The sequence below is a fragment of the Bicyclus anynana genome, chromosome 5, assembly GCF_947172395.1.
Source record: "Bicyclus anynana chromosome 5, ilBicAnyn1.1, whole genome shotgun sequence".
NCBI lineage: Eukaryota > Metazoa > Arthropoda > Insecta > Lepidoptera > Nymphalidae > Bicyclus > Bicyclus anynana.
In genome coordinates, this window is record NC_069087.1 from 18,427,211 (window position 1) to 18,448,673 (window position 21,463).

General features: G+C 36.7%; 1 protein-coding gene across 2 annotated transcripts in view; it reads right to left on the reverse strand.

Moving 5' to 3' along the window:
* The window catches only part of LOC112051061 (protein tiptop-like), a 405,688-nt gene that overhangs the window by 319,872 nt on the left and 64,353 nt on the right, over positions 1 to 21,463 (reverse strand). For both annotated transcript variants that reach the window (XM_024089536.2, XM_024089526.2), the window contains exon 2: positions 8,231 to 8,265. The gene's annotated coding sequence lies outside the window, so the exon portion shown is untranslated. The remainder of the gene's footprint in view (positions 1 to 8,230; positions 8,266 to 21,463) is intronic.

Consider the following 21,463-nt stretch of genomic DNA (forward strand, 5'->3'; position numbering starts at 1 on the left):
TAATTATGTTGGACTCTGGAACAATCACTACCACATCACTATCACAATATGTTAAGTCTCAGAGGAGACGTCCTTAGAGTCGTTCCGTTTATCTCTTATGCTTCTTTTTCAGCCCCATCAGACGATGCTTCTGAGCGTGCCCTGGTGACGTTAACGTCGCCGAGGTTCCATTACGGAGGCTTCGAAACATACACCATCAAAAAAAAATATATGTTAATGAATCACTTAAACTAACGAGTGTTTAAGCATCACTACAACTATCCAGGTATGGGATGCTACACATGAAGATTTCATCATCTTAATCTGTCCATTCAGACAGACACAAATACATAGATGTACAGACAGGCAATCGTAAAAACAATAACATCTCTCTTTTTTACGTCTGGGAACATAATAATCGAATTAATTTGGTACTGGGTACATGAAATATGAACCAACCAAAACCAAAATAAGATCGGCCGAGTACATACACCTCAATAAAGACTGCATCCCGCCGGGCCAGGCACGGCGCGGTAGTGAGACATAAACACATATATTCCAGCTGTCACAATGAAATTGAATCATGGATTCAATCATTTGGAGCTCAGTAATTAAGAGTCGTAAACCATGCTCCGCTGATCTTTGTCCGATGCGATTCGTGTCTGCGGATGATTTACTTTCACTGATTCATTCCTTTTTAGGATTCCGTACACGAAAATTGCAAATATAAGTGTTGTTATTAATATTTTTAACAAGATATTTTCTTTTATACATTTTTGTGATAACTTTATGAATAATCAGCTTCAACCGTTTCGTTATGTAGCTGGACTCAACTCAGAAAGGTTCGACCTCCGACTGTAAGACAGGACTGTAAGACTGTATCACACACTCCTAGCACTAGAGTTTTCACCAAGCAAGCTTGCTTGGAAGGGAAAGGAGAATCTCGGTCATGAGTAAGGGATGGTTGTCCACTCAACATTGGGTGAACGATCTCAGTCATCATCACGGAAGTTTGATGGTCAATATGTAAAAAGTTTATTGGTTTTCCACATCTCGTTCTAAATGTAGATAGTCGAGTCCAAACATATTACCTTTGAGGACCGGATGCTTTCCTGCCAAGTAGCTCTTTTCAAGAACAGTTTTGGAAATGAATACCAAGCTTCTATCTGTTTTGGTCTCTCTGAACGATTTTACATGCAACGTACGATTAAGATAAAAATATCCATTAAAAAGTAAACATATAAATATTGACATGTCAAATGTACCTGTAGAGTCTACACTCTAAGATAATGTAAATTTGGACTTTTGAATTTGAAAAAGCTAGTAAAAAGTAAACAAAGACATAACACCGTCGCCCGAGATGCAGATTTAATACCGCGTCAGTGTCATGACGTCACTCGAGTCTAATAACGCGTCGTATCCGTGACGCTTTATTGCGAATACTTGCACTGCCGTCGCGTGCACCGCGCACTGCGACGTGTAAGGCTGCACACAGACGACGGCGGCTTTAGGCCAGTCACACACGATCAAGTTTATCATCAGTCTGCAAGACGCTTAGAAATGTGGGAAGTGTGAAGAATCTATCGTAAGTATGCAAGCACTAAAAAGATGTAAGTCTGGGCGACAATAACTTTCATTGATCTAATACCTTTAACGAAACTACGTACGTTGCAGCTATTTAATCTAGTTGGAAAAAATCTACAATATTATAGTCAGGAGTGATCGGGTATTACATTCCAAGCCACAATTTCTCACACAACAACGAACAGAGTGCCTAGTGGCAGTTTTCAATGTTTCCATACTTTGACTATCGCGTCAACGCAACCCAAATTTTTAAGGATTGAAACAGCGCCATCTTGTGGCACTACTGCACAACAGTTTCAATTCCTTAGAAATTCACGTTAACGATTACGCGATAGTCAAAGTATGAAATCATTGAAAACTGCCACTAGGCACTCAGAGCAATATCTTAAACATTGTACGAGTATCTTCCAAATCACAGCGAAATTACTTATCTACAATTGAATTCTTAAAGGCATCCTATAGTAAGTTCCCATTATATTCAAATACAAATGACGTCCAAATCAAAAAGCGTCAGCTTTTATAATGAGTTTTCCGATTTTCGCGGACAAAGCCGGCGGACAATGGGCCCAATCTGCGTATATCCATCGGCGATTAACGATTTCTTTGTTGTGATGGGAAGTGATAGGTACTATCTCTATCCTATCTCTCCTTCTTCAAATCAAATGGACTTGAACTGCGAATTGAAAAGATTGACCCGATTTGGAATTTCCATTTGGTTTTGAAAATTGATTTTCCTTTGAATTCCGATTGTCTTATGTTGGAGTGTAAGGCTTTATTTCTTTAAACAACTTCTTAGAACGGTAAGTTGTGTTATTAATATTTATGTTTGATTAGGTATGTGTTTCTTTATTTAAAAAATGAAAGGCTTTCTAATGAAAACTGAATATACAGAGTGCTCGGGAGTATTTCCCATAACTCTATGGTATACTCTTTAATATGTTCAAAAATTATTATTTAATGTGTTCAAAAATTAATATTTTCGGAGTAAAAAATATGTCTTATAAATAGATCTTAAATTGTGTCCCTTATCCCATCATTATATTATGACCTAGCTAAACTTATTCATTGATAAATATCATGAAGTGGCTTACTAGTGAAGTGCTGAGTGCCAGTTGCAATATCTCGTCGATATCGACAGTCTTACCACCACGTTTACGTGTTTTAAAATGCAAGTATAGACAAAGGCTTCTGTTACATGGATAATAGGAATTATTTGAATTACGTATTTTGTATAAAAAAATAAAAAGTTTTTTTTTGTTAAAAAAATTTGCTATGCTGTTCAGCTCTTATAAGTGGACTTGTGAACACCTTGCAGTTATGGAAAACACTTCGCAACACCATGTATATGATGTCAACCATTGCGGTAAATTAAGCAAACTTGGTTTGATGAATTAAAAATTTAAATATTATATTACATACACTGTTACCTGCAAGTATAGAACTCTACTTTAAAAAATTACATACTTTGTATTCAAACATACAGAAGGTCTACATCTGCAAAGATATATCTTTGTCGTATCGTGAACACTAAACGATATTTGTCGCAAAAAATCTGAAACAAAACCCGCCAAGTTAAATAAAAGCTATTTAAAATAACTTATATTTTCGGGGGTTGTCAATTTTAGAGCGAATCAATACGCGACGCCGAATGAAGGTCAAACCACTCGGACGTCTGAATAATCGGAGCAGACAAGGCGACAAGCTATATTTGTTTAGCATTTTGATAAATAAGATATTCTTTCAGACTGATCGATAGACGATACTTCTAACACGAAAGACACATCAACCCATATTCGGCTCACTGCTGAGCTCGAGTCTCCTCACAGAATGAGTGGGAGGCCTTAGTCCACCACGCTGGCCAAATGCGGATGGTTTTCCTTAACCGTTTGAGATACGTGATATTTAATTTCTTAAAATTCAATTATAATGAAATTTTGCAAAGCCTGCGATCGTTTAATCAAAAACGAAATTATATAAAATGTAAGTAAGATTAAAAAAAAGCCGTGATAGCCCAGTGGATATGACCTCTGCCTCCGATTCCGGAGGTTGTGGGTTCGAATTCGGACCGGAGCTCGCATTCTGATAGGAGTCTCGAGCTCAGCAGTGAGCTGAATATGGGTTGATAATGATGAACGTATCATGTTAGTTGACATATACGTAATTGAGATTCTATGTAACAAATGTCACCCGGTGCCTAGGTACTGACAACACTTCGTGGATATCATACAGGAGATAAATGACATTTCTCAGTTGATTTGATTTTTATTTTAATAGGTTGTTAACCAAACTAGTGAATACGCCAGCTTGTGAGATCGAAGTTACTGCTAATTCTCATAAGAATGAAAATTATAATTAATATAAGTACTCTAAAACATTCCTAGTAGTTAGTAAATATATTCTGAAGACCTTCGATCATTCTAAAACAGTTCAATTACTACTTATCAACTAACTAAAACCTTTACTAAGCATTAGGTTACCACGGTATTTCAGTCAACAGGTTCAGACGCAGTCGACCACCTGCTTTGTCCTCGCCGTTATCGACTGGCACTCGGCTATTTGTACCATTCGTTGGCTGATTTACCGGCGGTATTACCAACGGTATAAAAGTCAACCGACAATTACTCGCCGTGCCGTATTAGACATTAATTCAAACTCAAGACTCGCAATGCGATGTCTCATTTGATTCATGCGCTCGCTCGCGATAGGGTTGTCACTTGCGGAGACAAACTGAAGTTTATAAACTGACAAAAATGACTCATTCAATTGTAAACAGTCGAGTTCACAATTTTTTGTCTGAATATATTATATCGACAATATAAACGTACGATAATTTAAAATCATACGTGGACATACTCGTACAAATAGGAACGTTAATTGCTATACTCATTGTAGAGTGAAAGTTTTAACGTATCATAAGTTAAAATCCGTCAAACGTTTTATTTAGGTTGTAGAACGTGCAATATGATTAAGCAGAAGAATTACTTTATTGCACACAAAAATACAAAAATAAATGAAATACATTACAAGTGAATAAGTTAAACTAAGTATTAGCATGCGTAATAAGAATATGCTCAAAAAAACTAAATTGGCAGAAAATCAAAATTATTAGCATTCATCTAAGTAACTCAACTAGCAACAGTCAACAAAGACCGAGTTAACTTCGTAACGCCTAAAATTAATGGGATGGATTCTCTAAGCGATTTTAAATCCTAATCAATTAATGAAACCTCAACAGAAATATTAAATTCGATTTTTTTAGATTTTTTGGCGATCCTACTGGGGTTCCCTTGAATATTTTTTTGAAAAATTAAAAAAAAAATACTTTCATAGGTTAGCTTAAATTTTGAAAAAGGCTAGGTTTACAATTTTGATCAACCCTAGCGTCACTCAACCATTCCCTAAGTAACATTTAAACACAGGCTTAAAAGAAACTCTAAGGTTTCGCGCATAAGTCTCGATGTGACGTGAATGATGGCGGCAAGAGTGACACCAATTGTCTTAGCGCAGATTAAATTGATAGTCAGAGAGCTGATGGTGGAACCTCTTGGAAGACTTAAAAAACCAAGTACAGCAAGTAAAAATGTTCTAATTCTTACTGAATCAACCTAACAAGGCATGAACATGAATTATTAAAAAAAAAATAGTGCCATAATGACCACCTGGGTAACCTGATACCTACCTGCAAAGAGTCCGCTATTCTTATTGATTACATTTTGGATGACCTGTAAATGGCACGACATCAAGACATATTAAAAGAACGCAAAATATGTTACTTAGGTTTTAAATTACATTGATTTTTCTATTTCTACAAAATGCAAAATTTAGTGAAATTTAGTCGCACCATTTCTCGTTTCTCATTTAAGACGCTTATTATGAATGGATTGCCAGATAATCAGTTCCAAATTTCAAGTGGAAAGGAGATGGTCCAAAATTGTATGGAGCCCAGGATCAGTCATTGTACCCTAGCGGAAATAAAAGAAAAGATTTTTTTTAACTATTTTTGATTATACAAATCTACGAATTTACTTTTCTTCAGAAATAATATTCATTATCTCCCAAGAAATGCAACAATAATAGGGGTAATAATGGCGGGTAGATGACGTTTACAATGCAATAATCGATTTGACGTTTGCTGTCAATTGTCATGTCATAGTTGTTCTATGGGCGCCATCTTGATATAACTCAAAAACTTGGGTTTTTATTTTATTTATTTCTTTTTATTTAGTTAGATTTGTTCACTTTAATAAATTTTAATAAAATTCTTGTATTTTTTAAATTTTAATGATACGGGGTACAAGAATGGACCTGCAATGGACCATCTCCTTTCACTTATCTACTGACTAACAGTCTTATTATTTTTACAGACTTTATAATATTATTATGTATTTGTTGCAATGGATCGCCAGTATCGACCACGGCCTCTTATGGTAGTATGATTTATGCTGTGTTTCGTCCAGTCGTTTCTCGGTACAGTCGTAAACCGTGTCGGGTCGGCGCCGTGTCGTGAGCGACTCGTCCGATGCGACGGTAAATCGCGTTTGATTTATTGTTGCGAATCTCTTGAACGTTTCCTGGGTGCTTGCGGGGTATTTTTGACGTACATAAACGTCGTTAACGAAAACACGCGTAACGGTGACGGCCGGTTAGTTTGAGGCAGCTCGTCCGGGGAAGTGCTACTGCCATACATATTCTACCGTCAAGTGTTACCACAGTGTGTAAAGTCACATATTATGTATAGGAATAGACTGTGGTGTTACTATGTTCCGGTGTGAAATAAATGGTAGAGGGTTAAATTCTGCAATTTATCCGGCAACCATTTCCTTCATGTGCCTGTGTACATGAAAGCGAATATCTACGACTTCGTTGAGTGGCGTGCACAAGGTCTTCAACATGGGTAGGCACTATACGTACAAATTGTACGAAATGAAAAATTCTATGTCTAATATAGCTCTGTAATGAGTCATTAAAGTCAAAGTCAAAAGTCAAAATTCATTTATTTCAAATAGGCTTAGTTTACAAGCTCTTTCGAAACGTCAGGTAATAATATTAAACTTAAGATAATGGTGATAATAATTATTCGAAAAATAAATTAAAATTAAAGTTACGAGGGTTCCAATCAGGTCATTCCATCAGGCCAGGTAGTGAATTTTTGCACATATGAAGTGCAAGCCTACCTCCTTACAAAGGACTACCACCACCTTCTTTCTACAATCGCTAACGCTTCAAAAATTAAAAATACATGGAAATGGAAACAAATAAATTAGTGGACATTACCTACTATGTCATTTATAAAACAATTTTAAATTTTCGAACCGTTAGCGTTTGTAGAAAGATAAAATCTATATGTAACATGGCTAGGGCCCTGCAACTCTTGATTGGTTCCTTGAAACTCGAGCACAAAGCTCAGACGATCATTAGCAAGGACATTAGTTCTATTTCCGCGCAGTACGTTCCCAGAACACATCTGACGTTACCACTTCGGGCCCGCAAGTGTACACGTCGCGTCACGTCAGTGTCAGAGAGTGACAAGTGTGCCCACCGCACACTGACTGAGTGACATGGCGGGCGATTATGAAATTGTTAATCAAAACTACGACGTTATGGTAAAAATATTGCTTACCGCTGTCTGTACTAAGTTAGATCATTCAAATTGTGAAACAGGGTTTAACTCATATTCGGCTCACTGTTGAGCGCGAGTCTCCACTCAGAATGAGAGGGATTAGGGCAATAGTCCACCACGCTGGCCCAATGCGGATTGGCAGACTCCACACACACAGAATTAAGAGAATTCTCTGGTATGTAGGTTTCTTCACGATGTTTTTCCTTTTCCGTTTTGAGACAAGTGATGTTTAATTTTTTAAAATGCACATAAATAAAAAGTTGGAGGTGCATTCCCCGGACCGGATTCGAACCTACGTCCTCCGAATCGAAGGCCTCAGTCATATCCACTGGACTATCACGGCTCACATTAACAGTAGATAGAGTGCCAGAGACGTGATAGCCCAGAGGATATGACCTCTGCCTCCGATTCCGGAGGGCGTAGGTTCGAATCTGGTCCGGTTGATAATGATGAGAGTGCTTCAAGAGGACAGTTTGTTTAAAAATATCCGTTCCACGCAAGCGACGTTGAGGGCTTTCCTGAGACTCACTCTTTATATCTGTAAGACAAGACTGTGGTACAAGTGTGGAAGAGATTGAACCTATGACCTTTCAGAGTAGAGTCCAGCTCTTTAACCGTGATGTTATTGATGCTTGTTTGTTACTTGCTATCTCCCATACTACATAGTTGTACTTATTCGTACGTATGGTAGAAGCCTGGACTGACAAACTTCCAGCTTAATTTTAGAATTTAAACTAACGCGATTGTTATTCATATTAATTGATTATGAAACATGGCTAAAACTCACGTGATATTGGGTCAGAGTATGCCCGACTAGCAGTAGTAATCATACAGGGCCCTTAGTCATGAGCTGGTTCTTAAAACGCGGCACGATTAGCAGCTGCGCGTCGCGCAGTCGCTTCGCAGTTTGGATCGTATCACGTGAGTTTTCCAGCTTAATGTTGAATATCTAGCGATGATAGGCTATTTAGCTTCCCACATTACCGTTTTTTTACGAAAAATGCCATAATTTTTACACTAATGTTTCAGTATTGCATGATTACTTACGGTGCTACCTCCAGCTTCACAACATCCCGGCGTATCTGAAAAGAAAAACTTTCATTAGTCCAATACAATACTACTCAATATTTATAAGGTCTAGGTGTTCAATAAATATAGATGGACCACATTAAAAGGCCTGATAATGAAAGCTTCACTTTAACTTACACTTTAACACACCAACTGCCGCTTTGGTTCTGTGGTTAGATAATGCGGTTTCGAACCACGAGGTCCTGGGTTCAATCCTGGATCGGACTGTGAATACTGAACTAGTGTTAGACCCATGCTTTGGAGAGCTCGTTAAGCCGTTGGTCTATAACCAATTAATAACAAATTAACATTATACCCTAACCCAATCAACCTGTATTAAAGCAGAATGGTGGGACTAAACTCTACATCCCTTCTCCGATAAGGAAGAAAGCTCTGTAGTGGTAGTTAGAAAGCGCAGTGTTGATCCACCAGCAGGTGGACTGACGACATCAAGCGAGTCGCAGGGATTCGTTGGATGCAGGTGGCTCAGTATCGTGATGTTTGGAAGTCCCTAAATGGCCGATGTCCTGCAGTGGACGTCCATCGGCTGATATGATGATGATAATAATTAACGTACTTCCAACTTAGACGGTTGTCCAAGTTAGAAGTGTGTTAATCATCGATCTAAATTACCGCTGTTTCATCACAACACTCTACTTATACGTCTTTTAATAATTATTATCGTAAGCTACTGAAAGGAAGTCAAATTAAAACGTATACCAATGTGGGCAAACATAAGCATATTTGGCGGTTTAGCAGTTGCTTAATCGCCGGCGCCAGTCATGCGATTTACGACTTACAAGAAAGGAGAGAGAAAGCAAACTTTTATGGCCTCCATAATTTACATGTACCCCCAATGTCCATAGCGATAAGGTCGAAAGTGCATTGCTTTCAACATAAAAGTGAAGGACATGGCAATAAAATCGCCGACAACAGTTATTTTTCCGTTAATTTGAACGACTCAATCATTAAGATGTATTAAGATCAGTCGTAACTTTATAATTTGGCCGTGGCTTACATTTCAAAAAGGGTTTACAGTTTGTACTGATCATCATCAGGCTTTTTATGGTCAATTTAAGATCAAGCCTCTCTCCTTTCAAGAGAGATCTTTCAACACCACGCTTTACCAACCAAAGTTAGCGGACTCTATTGTATAGAAAACCTCAACAGAAAATATAAAAAAAATTAAACAAGTACAAAAAAAAAACGAATTTAACTGTAGGTAAATGTTAAAAACTACTGAACCAATTATCATGCAACTTGCACTGTTGCCTATGTTGGTGTAGCCTTAGACCAAATATTTTTTGGGTAATCCTATAAGAGTCTGACGCTGGTATAGACTAAAATCTGTGCAATTCTGATAAAGTCCAAAAAAATTCAAAGCCTTAAAATTAAAAAAAAATCCGAAAACTTAAAATTAAAGTTACTAGGGTTCCAAAAGTTCCTTGGTCCGAGAAGAGTCCACAACATACATACATACAAGTAGATTACATACAAACAATCAATTCGACTCATATGTATGTAACATACGAGTCGAATTGATTCTAAAAAGGGATCAATGATATCGTCTGACATAGAAGCTCATATTATTTTGAGTCGCCAGTAACACTCGCTTTTTCCTTAATTCGATTTTCGGCCAAGGACCTTATAATTTATGAACACTTGATTAATTTTTATGTATCTGGAATGATATGTAGGTAATAAAACATAAAATTAATTTTTACTTCAAACAGACGTAAATTATTGCAAACGTAGACACTGGTGTAATTATTTTAATATGCTTATACTAAAGTTTAATAGTTTTAATGTTTTATAATATGTTTTTGATTTATATTGACTTAAAAACTATATTTTTTTAGCTTCTGTCAGGTGTGTTTGAGTTATGTGGCCTAACATAGGTAGGCTAAGTGGATGTCAGCTGGGAATCGAAGCCGGTACCTCTCCAATATTTATATCTGCGCTAGTGTGGTTGGCCAACTAATTTTTTCAATATATTAATAATAGCTTGTTACAAATGTCGGGAAAACTCAGGCAAAGTATCTGGGAGCTTCAATAACAACGCTATCTAATTCCTTGAAGATCATACAGGTACCTTTTTGTAACAAAAACATGCATAATTGAATAATCCTGTTTTGTAAATATATACAAAAACGTCCGTACACTTCCTTCTAAAACGGTCACATCGTTCATGAAAGCTTACATCGTTTTTCTCGTAAGCGAAGCAGGCATCCGCTAATGAGCAATTAACACACAGAATACCACTGCAGTTTAGGCCCTCTCGATTATCAGGCATGGCTAATACATTCGTCAGACTAAGATTTTGTGTAAATAGGTTGCAATGTAATAACATCAAGCGAGTCGCGGGGATTCGCTGGATGCACGTGGCTCAGTATCGCGATGTTTAAAAGTCCCCACAAAAGGCCTATGTCCTGCGGTGGACGTGCATCGGCTGATAGTGATAGATAGTGTTGGAAAAACACAGGGAAAATTTCTAGAGAGAGGAGACCTGTCCCTGTAGCAGGCCGTAATTAGCATAACAGTACCAATCAGGCCAGTGACAGCGATACCGCTGATTCGTAGGAGCGGAATCAAACAAACCGGACAAAATCACGAATTGAAAATCGTTATCAAAGCACGACGCACCGGCAATCGTCAGAAACAATCGAGTGGCGTACAACGTACAATGGACAAAAGTCAATAACTTATCGAGTAACGTAAAATCATCGAAAGAACCGTTTGTTGCCGTTCTATTTAATTAGGCCCTCCTAAAATCGTGAAACGGACTAGCCGCAGTAGGGCTGGCACGAATGTGAATCTCAGATATATTTTATGTACCTACGAATCGAATGGCTATGTTTGTTGTGAACTTTTGTGACACTAAGCTGCCTATAAATTACTCATAGCTTAGTTTTTAAGTTTTAAGTGTTGATTTAATTCGAATAGATATAAACATTGTAAGCTAATCATCTTATTAATACTTTTTTTGTTTTATAAAAGCTTTTTGTATGTTGTTTGTTGTGTGTGTTAGAACTCAGATATAGTCAAAAGTTCAATATAAATTTAAAATTTTACAAACCGTAGCCAATTTTTCAGAAATTTGTTCCCTTGATTTTTATTTAATGATTTAGAAATTGTAGCCGGATGATTATAGGTATGCTACTTCTACTGAACAAAAGATGTTGATCGGGGTATCAGTAAATTATTTTCTTTAGTTTTAGACCACGAGCTCCAATAAAGGCAATTTGTTCAACAAACACTAGGTGTCAACCCTACCGGACGCACACAAAAGATAAATTTGTTGTATCTATCGATTACGATAGAGATTTCGTTTGCGGCTAACAAAGCGTTTTCGTATCAAATCACACAATTAGAAGTGATCGCTCTGTGTGCTGGCGGCCGCTTTGTCGGCGCGCTGTCATTGCGCGCGGTACGCTCCGCTGCGGCCCGGCAGTGTTACTTGCTCCTCCTAGCATATCCCATACGCTTACTAGTGTTTTACATTTTCAAGTGCGATGTAGTCTAACCCGCCCGCCAGACACTGCACGAATGGTGTGGGAAGTAGCGAGGGAAGTAAGCAAAAACGTCTGGTGGCCACGTTACTCGTCCTGCCGCATTTCATGACGCTCGTTCTGCCCATCGCCGAGCATGAGTCAAAGTACTAGGATGGAGCGTTGCAATTATTGGCACGAGTAGAGCACTGCCTGCCTATGCCTTGCCTAAAATTTAGCACATGTCACTAAATGATTTTGTTGACTGACTGATGATTTCATTCGTGAAAAAAAAATTGTTTAAGTGATTTAGACGTGGAAGCGTAACAAACAAACATATTAGCATCTCTAATATTAGTAAGGATATGATTAATCATATCAGGGTAAAAATAATAATGCACAGGTAACACAGAATGCAACTGTAAACACACAAGTGGAACAAACCATCGGTGTTTGGCATCCCAAACCACGGACAAGCGCTGTCGACTCAAAGGAATTAGAATGATCGACGCGCCGTGACCGCGCACTTTTGTGGCAGGACATCCCTGCGTCCGTGGCGTGATAGCGCTGATAGCGTGATGATGGCGTGATGATAGCCGTGTTTAATTACACGACCCCGTGCGGTCACGCCAATAACCGAAATCGAGAACCTCTACAAACGAATCTACCGCACGATAGCTTTTCTACTTATTTTTAAGATATAATAGACGTAAGCAGATAGTCCACTTGGTCTTAAGTCGAAAGCGGTTGTACCCTTTAGATAGAAACACAAGGATGTATAAACATAGCAATAAGTTTTCAAATGAATAATTGCAAATATCGAAACTGCATTCTTTGTTACTCCTTCAAGCCGACAAAGACGTACCGCCAAGCGATTTAGCGTTCCGGTACGATGTCGTGTAGAAACCGAAAGGAGTGTGGATTTTCATCCTCCTCGTAACAAATTAGCCTGTTTCCATCTTAGATTGCATCATCACTTACCATCAGGTGAGATTGCAGTCAAGGGCTAACTTGTAAAGAATAAAAAAATAAAAAAGCCGCAACTACTGAAGGAAATTAATTTTGGTTGAAATTGTAAATGCAGATAGATTATACCCTAAATTAACACAATATAGGCTTCATTTATCCTGAAAAAATCTATCGTATATTTCGGAAATACACGTAAACGTAGTCGTGGAGACCGCTTGTTGAATTTAATTTTCGAGACTTATAACGAACGCACCACTTAAGCATTTTAAATGATTTATGGGGTATTCCTAACATTGTACTTCAAATAGATATTTGAACTATGTTTGTTATAATTATACTTCACCTGCAGTTGCCCTCATGTTTTTGTAATATGAAGTCAGTGGTTGCTACTACCATGTAGGGCTTGTATTGCATTCTATTTGTATTTATTATTTTATTTATGTTTTTTTTGTAAGGTATCACTTTTTCTTCAATTATTTTATTTTGTAAAAAGGTACCTATTATAAATAAATAAGGAATGAATATATTATGTATAAGAGGAAGTCTGAAAGTGGCGCCAGTGACAGGAAAATTGAGGAGTAGAAGGTTAGCTTGGTATGGAAGGAAAGCGTAGAGAGGAAAGTCATATTATTAGAAAAATGTTGAATGTACAAGTGGAAGGGCTTAAGAGGAGAGGAAGACCAAATAAGAGATGGCTGGAGTGTGTGAAAGAGGACTTGTGTATAAAGGGAGTGAATGATGAGTTGTCGAGTAATATAGACGAATGGAGAAGATTGACATATTTTTACGGCCCCAATTAAGTGGGATAAGAAAAAGGGGATCTACATATGACAATCTGGTTCCTATCTGTACTAAGTATGACGTTAATCTTAGTTAATACATAATAAATACAAACTATTACTTATAGTTGGTTATCATGTTACAAGAGAAAAAAGCCTTGCCTTTTGTTACAGACTTAACATTTAATTTTCAATCAGCAAATCATTTAATAAAGCAAATCATGTTTAATCACTACTAATTGTGTTAATAACTGTTCGCTTATTTTTTGTCATCATTATACTTGTTTCAATTGTTCTTACAACACGAGTATAACTGTATAACAATGATATCGGTTTTACACTCGCGTTTTTCCATTTTTACAAATGCGTAAAAGCAAACATAAAAACACACAAAAACACAGTCGTCATCAACCCATATTCTCACTGCTGAGCTCGAGTCTCCTCTCAGAATGAGAGGGGTAAGGACAATAGGCTACCACGCTGGCCCAATGCGGATTGGCAGACTTCACACACGCAGAGAATTAAGATAATTCTCTGGTGTGCAGGTTTCCATACGATGTTTTCCTTCACCGATTGAGACACGTGATATTTAATTTCTTAAAATGCACACAACTGAAAAGTTGGAGGTGCCGGGGACATGCACCTCCAACTTTTCAGTTGTGTGCATTTTAACTTTAATTTTAATTTTACCGGATTCGAATTTTTGGAGCAAAGACTAGTGAGTGGGTTTTATGAAAAGGATAGAAGCTACTTGACTTTACTTGAGAATAATTTACCGTCAATGACTAGCATTAGAATAAAAATATTTTTTGCACGCTCGGAGTTAGAAAACACCAAATAAAGATTGAAACGAAATCATCATCAACAGCCTACTACAGAGCCAGGCCTTCATCCTAAGCAGAGAAAAAGATATAAAGCTTAAAACCACCATGCTGCTCCAATGCAGGTTAACGTTAAGTTCTTTAACAACAATTATCACATGTTAATGATAACTCGTAATGACCGAAACCGACAGTTTAACGTGCTCTCCGAGGCATGGGCACAATCTATACTAATGTTAAAAAGCTGAAGAGTTTGTTAGTTTGCTTGAACGCGCTAATCTCAGAAACTACTGGTTCGATTTAAAAAATTCTTTCAGTGTTAGATAGCTCATTTATCGAGGAAGACTATAGGCTATAAATTATCTCCGTGCTTCTACAAGAACAAGAACCACACGGGTGAAACCGCGCGGCTTCAGCTAGTAGTCATATAAAGAGAAAAATGAACAGTGCATAATTCACCAATAGAAAGATAGAATGACAACAAAGCCCTGGATGCGTCTAAGTGCGCGAGTCAACAGCACAGCGCGCTGTGAGGGGCTGCCGTCGACGCGTGACTTGCGATACTGGAGCACCCTGTTGAACGTTAGGGTGGCCAGCTTCATTGTACAGCGGGGAAACGTCCTAAATATAGCAACGATAATTGCCTCGTTGGTCCAGTTGTTTAACTATACAGCTATTGATCATCAAGGGCTAAAGAAGAAGAATAACTATATTATGTAGATATAACTGAAAGAACATATCTAGCCAACGGACCCTGTCGTTATTATTAACATGGATAATAAAAATCTAAACTATAATCTTATTTTAAAGATAAAGGATATGATTTTTTGTTGTACGATCTGTTTAGATATTAAAAAGCGACATCATAACACCTACCTAATTCGTAAAATAGGCTATATTTTATCCCCGTATTGCCTTGGAAGCGGATCAAATGGCAGGGTTTTTCTAGTAGTAGATAAAGTCTTACAAAGCACAACAGAAAATAATTTCTATCAACTTTCGACTTTATATTAAGTAATTTATTTTAATTTAAACTTTTAAAATGCATAATATGGTTCGTATTTAGATTACATGCGCAATAACTTTCTCAATACGCTAACTTCAAACTAAAGACCACAACATCATCTCAAACTGTCAATTTAAAAATACACTACGCTGTTATATATGAATATTTATGATTATTTTATTGATTAACTGAATATCCATAATCGTGTACTGTTAATTACCATCGTGCGCGCAATGATCTTGTACCCGCTCGCTTGATTTATAATGATCGATTTATAATGTACGCCATTTGAACTTTGCAATTGTGATTGTAATCTGTGTAACAGCATACCTAACAATTACACAACTCCTAATTGACACGTATCATAGAAAAAGGTTAGAACAACTCGGTGCATGTTGCCATAACCTTTACAACTTCCTTGTCAGATAACATTTAAATAAAAAAATATAAAATTATTAACACTGGAATATGGTATAGAAATTATTAAATTTTATTACTACTATGAATGTTAAATTTTATTTATTTAAGTACCACAAAACCCATAGTTTTTAATAAACTATAAAAGACAAAACATGGAACATATCAACAAAAAATCATCCGTACTTCATTTGCTTTTGTCGAATACGAGTATATTAATAGTTTTTCAAAAAGCTGATAATAAACGCATGAACAACCTTGTTAAAGTTGTGTGAAAACAATAAATATAAAACTGGTTTTTCTATTTGCATGCATTAACACTTAATATAACATTTGTAAAGAAATACGAGTAATTAGAATTATTCTTAAAAACTCTGATCGCATTTTATCTGATAGGTCTCCCGGACTAGATTACCACCAGTTTATTAGTTGCACAATTGCCTTTTGGATTAAGTTATAAAAAATAATAACAGAACAGATTAAGCTTTCATAAAATAGATACAAAAAATAGAATAGTAAAAGTCCGGTAAAACTCGGCCCAAATCATATCCACCGTAGCGTATCAAACGGCGCGGCTAAGTGACGGTGATCGACAAAAAGGGATGAAGTGCGATTTTATTAACACGCGCTTTCATCAAACGCGAAAAAATAACATTCAATGCGTATAACAAATGATGTTGTTTGCCCCGGGGGGTGACGGGGGTGAAGGGTGAAGGGGGGTGATGTATGGAGCCTCGCACTCAGCGGCTATTGACGGCGGTGACGGAGGCGTTTGCTTTGAGAGCGAAGTACTGCTTCTCAACAGATGTTTTGTGATGGAAGCCTTGATGGCTTGTGAAAGCTCGGTTGTGAAGGCGGAAATTCTCACCGAAAATTGGCTACATTCTGGTTTTTGAGAATAATAACTGTTTATTTTTGGGCTATGATGATAACAATATAGCTTTTGACGGTAGCGTCTTTAGCATTACGTAGACTTTAAAATCTGATCATTATCAATTTGGTAATTTTTATTTTGTAGCGTCAACAACTTTGTCTGAGGATGCTCTGGCGTCGGATCGGAATGTACGTAACGTATTTATTGTATTTAGATTATTTTTCAATGGCTGTGTAAGGCTTGGATTCATAGGTATATCGCGGAGAACTTAAAAACAAAATTAATTAATCCATAATAAACATTCTCAAAATAACAATTACTTTTATTCAATATTACTTATATAATTATCCTTATTTAATTTTCTCCCTTTACGAGACCCTCAAATTCAGCACACAAGGCATACATCACTCAGTGATCACAAAGAATTCCGCTATAATCAAGTATTCGTCACCCGCTGAACATCTAGCGGAGTGGAATACGCCGGTACTGACGCGCGGAATGCGCTGAGTCACCCTCGCTACACCAGCTGTGCCGTAGCTGTTGTTCTCGCAGGTGGACTATGAACATGCTCTACTAGCTGTTTGTTCTAGCTGTTTGTAACGTGTTTGTTTCACTTAACTTTGATCCCCGACTACCGAAGGTTCAGACATGTTTGTTTCTATCGACTTTATTTAGCACCATTTTTTTTACTACTTTAGAAAAAAAAAATGGGCTATACTTACACATTGGATATCCCATTCTTTGGCACTTTTGTGGATTTCCTAATAAGACAGTTTGTAAAATAAATAATATTCGATTCGATACAGAATGAAGTTTTAAGAAAGACGTATTTTTTAAAGTTTAAAATTAATTATGTGCGTAATTGTAACACTTAATCTTCATGTAACGGGTGATTTTACAGTAATATTGTGACTAGAACCTTGTCTTGTGATGGAAGTCTACTCAATCAACGGAATTTCAATTGAAAAGCTTTTGGATAAAAAAAAAATAATTATACCACGTTACCACAGAACAAAGATAAAGCTCCTAATACCCGTGGCTTTTACGATAATATTTTACACATTAGTTTTCCATACTTAAAGCTATTTATTACTTTTTATTTATTAAACAAGCAGATTAATTCAAACGGATCAAATTCTATGATCTAATAGGATTAATATTTATTAATATTATCGTTAGATTTAATTGTAACTCGATATCGCCTCGACCGGAAACCGAACCTATAACACTTAGCACCGGCCGCTATCGCGATCGTAAGCACCCAATAAAATATACCATCACAGCATAGATACCAAAATATTAACGTTTACAATAAAAAAAATTAACATAACTAATAACAAAGTTAAACAACGGAGATACAAATCATCGTTTAAATTATTTTAAATTATGACTATTTACATAACTACGCGCGGTCAGATACAACTAGGTACAAAGTCTATTTCTATGTCACGACACGACTACTACACGGCACCGGATCATTCAAATCGATTAAATAAACTAAACTAATAAAATGCTTCTTGTAAAAACTCGAAAATTAATGCACCATCCAAAATTTTTCAATAAACGAGTTCGGTTAAAGCTTACGTTTAAGTCAAGAATTAAATAAGCTACAGTCAAATGCAAAAGCGTCAACATTGCTAACTACAACAGATTAAGATACATTTACTTCAGTATCCATTGGTGAAAAGGTTATTAACGAAGATCACGTAAAAGGTACAGGTAATTTTGGAGTAAATATTATCTTAAATAACTATGAGGATAACACATTAGTTGTCCGTCTGATGCAGGACGGGCAGCCATTTTATTAGCATAAATATTTAAAACAAGATTAATAAAAGGCGCCACATTATCACTGAAAGGTCGTTATTAAAGGAAATGTGTTTCGAAAAAAAATCCTGTCACGATTCGATTTCCGAGATCGTCAAACCTTAATGAGGATTATAAAAATTAATGAAGATTAGACGTGGTGTCGTAAAAATATAAAGCCCTGGCCACACGGACGCGTAGAATTTGATTTGCTTGTCTCTGCTACCTACTTGCCAAATATTCATAATTTGTATTTATTTTGTACTAGCTGACGTCGCGTGGTTTCACCCGCGTGGTTCCCGTTTTCGTAGGAATACGGAGATTATATATAGCCAATAGCCTCGATAAACGGGCTATCTAACACTGAAAGAATTTTTAAAATCGGACCAGTAGTTTCTGAGATTAGCGCGTTCAACCAAACAAACAAATAAACTCTTCAGCTTTATAATATTAGTATAGATTTTACACAGGCGTAAAAGTTTTTAGTGCGACATCACGTATTGCGCTTACTCATATACATTACACAAAATTAAAATACGAAAGTAAAACGCTCTTTTACCTTTTCAAGGCTAAACCGCTGACCTAATTTTAATAAATATCGGCAAAGAGATACATGTAACCTTAGCGAACAATGCAGGTTACAATTTTTCGCATACATATAAATATGATGGGTTGAAATAGAGGTTGAAATTTGTATGAAATTCCTCCATTTTTTATGTTAATATTCACGGAAATTGATAAATTGACTGTCGTTAAAATGTAATGGAGTTAAAATGGGGATGACTTACTCGCGGAAAAAGTCGCAGACGTTCACTAGTAATTAATTAATATATGAATATTCATATGTATAAAGAACGTAAGTGTGAACATCAATGCAACCAATGCTCAAGATCGGTTTTCGATGACATTGGCAGATTGGAATCACACACGCACTATAGTGCCCTTTACACGTCACGATATCGATCATTAAATTGTAAATTATTACTAATAAAGTGTGCTAAGGTTTTCGGGTGGGTCGTTTTATGTATCTGATGATGTTTTAGGATACTTTGTTTGTCTGTTGACAGATTTTACTGATATTTGGTAGGTAAGTGATACTGTTTGTGATAAAAAAACAATCTACGAGTGTATCTCGAATCTTTATTGAGGTCAATGACTTTACCCCAATACAATTTTATCTCGATAAAGATTTTATTTTCTTAGGTAGGTAAAGGTATTAACGTAAATAATTAACTAAATTATTCAATGTAGTATAGTATAGAAACTTTTGTTTATGGGCCTTTCACGGATAGGAGCCACGATCATGGCTCGTGTAACTTCGCTGGCAATCTTAAATACCCTTCATACTGCAGTAACCAATTTTTAGGGTGTTTTACCTGTAAAGAAAAATTCGGAACCACCTTGTTGTCCATCTGTCTGTCAATGTTGGAATGTAGCAAATACATGTCTATGGTACAATGGAAGCCAGTAATAAGCCTCTATTGTCTGTGGATATTGTTTATTCAAACTGTTATCCCTCGGACACTCATGTGTTACATCATGTTTTTTCTCTGTTTCTCTTATTCTCTTCTTAAAAAGTGATCTGCTGTTCACTAAATTTTACAAATATTTATAAATAGAACAGTCAAGCAGTGCAGAAGCAGCCTTTTATTTGATCTCCGGGGGCTTCAACTTCTAATAGTCAAGGCCAAGATATCACGAGAAAGCGTGAAGTTATCGCATTAAAACCGCATTAAAGTGAAAATATCAAATTTCCAAGTTTGAAACTTGAAAAAAAGATACTCCCGTTTACAACGCAAAACATGTGTATTTCGACATTCAAGGTTCAACTAAAAGCTTAACTAAACTAAGCTATGAAAATAAGCTATGTTTTGGACCGTCCCGGGCGCACGAGCGAATTAATAGCATCAGTCAATCAGGAATGGCCACCGTCCGTCAAAAGGCTAATGGAGTACGACACGACGCTGCCAATACACGGGATTAGCTCGTTTTATTTGCAAGCTATTATCTATTTAGTCACAAAAAATGTGAAAATATTGTACTAGCAAAAAGCCACCGTTTTTTAAATTAAAATTCTTTCCTTTATACTTCGCTTTTAGAAAATCTGACTATAGTTTAGAAGTCTCCAGACATTCTACGTTCGGTTCAGATGGCTCTACTCATCAATTTTTTTTTATATTCTTCAAGTAAATTAATATTAGTTCTATTATAGTCCGCTTTTACAAAGTCTGCCTGGTATATTAATATTAGTGTGGAGAGAGTACCACAGCTACAGAAGAAAGGCTCTGGCAGATCCTGCCTTTAGAAGCGGTAGTAGTCGCTAGCCGCTACAAACAAGATTGCTTGTAAACTACTTGAAATACTAAATGTATTTAAAATTTTAAATTGAAATTTTATTTTCAGACTTTGTCTCATGTTTTATACACTCATATATATTTATTTAGAATTAGCAAGAAATTACTTCGCTAAAGTAAATTTTTCCCATAACTAAGGCGAATCCAATGTGACATCATAACGCAGTTGAAAATATTAAATTATTTATCGACTAAATTAGTTTGGCGAAATTTAAGATATACTTTTTTTCGTGTTGAATAAGTGCCGATGGCTCCATGTGGGACCACTACGGCGACACCGGGGGGTTTGGGCGAGCGCAGAAGCATCGGCTGATGAGATAAAGACTCTAACACTCTAAAAACAGCCTTCAGCAATCGGGTATGAATAGTATGATACAAGTAGACATAGCAATGTCCTTTGCAATAAAACAAAAGCTTTATAATACCCAATGACGGCTGAACATAACAAGTAAACAGATGAGGTACGACCAGCAGTATTAGAGTATTTAGCGGGATGAATAGGCGCGGTTCTGGTCGCGGCGAGCAGTAGATGGCCGATTGGCCGCCATGTTTGGTCAGCTGATTGACGGCAGATATTGTTTTGTAAAATGCCGACAGGGCAGCCCACCCCTACCACCGACGCAGGGTGAGAGTATTAGAATATTCTAGTATTGCACTGATATTAAATGCTTGTCATATAATTTTCGATCAAAATTAAA